Genomic DNA, 744 nt, shown 5'->3' on the forward strand with positions numbered 1-744 from the left:
TAAGTGTATCATTTAAATATAAATTAGGGGTACTTACATTTTTAGGGTTAGCTATAAATATCCCCATTTTTGATATGATGAATAATATCTTCATGAATGCCCTGTTACAAAATCATTGTATTACCACTGATTCCTTTCTTTAGTGTTGGATAGGGATTGGAATCCATTACTTTCAAGGTGCAAGAAATAACATTATTTTTACAAACAAATGAAACTTCATTTAGTCTCCACATTGCCAAAACTGACGTGACCCACTATGTGTGTGTGTTCCCTCTTCCTGTTGTGGATTGTGCCAGAACCAGAAAAGATGAAAGCAAACTCTGAGTCTTGGCCTGGATTGCTTCCAGGCCTGGGAGACTCCTGCGGCTCCTGAAACTCCCCTCTACTAGATCTTGTCCAAGAATGGAGCTAAAGTTGCTAAAGCCCAGCACTTATACTGCTCAGAGTCCGCAGCCATCTGCCTGACATTCAAAAATAGTTACAATAGTTGATCATGAAAATAGCATATATACAATAATATCTGTCTTTAAACAACTGTGAAGTCTGTTGGTCGGGCAGCCCACGTAACCTCTCTGAGCCTCATGTAATGCAATGTCATCTATGGAAGGTCAATAAAGACACCTGCCTGGGTTATCTCATAAGGTCATTGGGTGGTAGAATTGGGGCTGTCTTACCATTTAGTGAGAGTGAGAAATATAAAGGATCAGAAGTGCTGATCACGGAAAGAGGAAGAACAGAAAACCG

The sequence above is a fragment of the Condylura cristata genome, unplaced genomic scaffold (genome assembly GCF_000260355.1).
Source record: "Condylura cristata isolate star-nosed mole 26May11 unplaced genomic scaffold, ConCri1.0 scaffold00020, whole genome shotgun sequence".
Taxonomy (NCBI): Eukaryota; Metazoa; Chordata; class Mammalia; order Eulipotyphla; family Talpidae; genus Condylura; species Condylura cristata.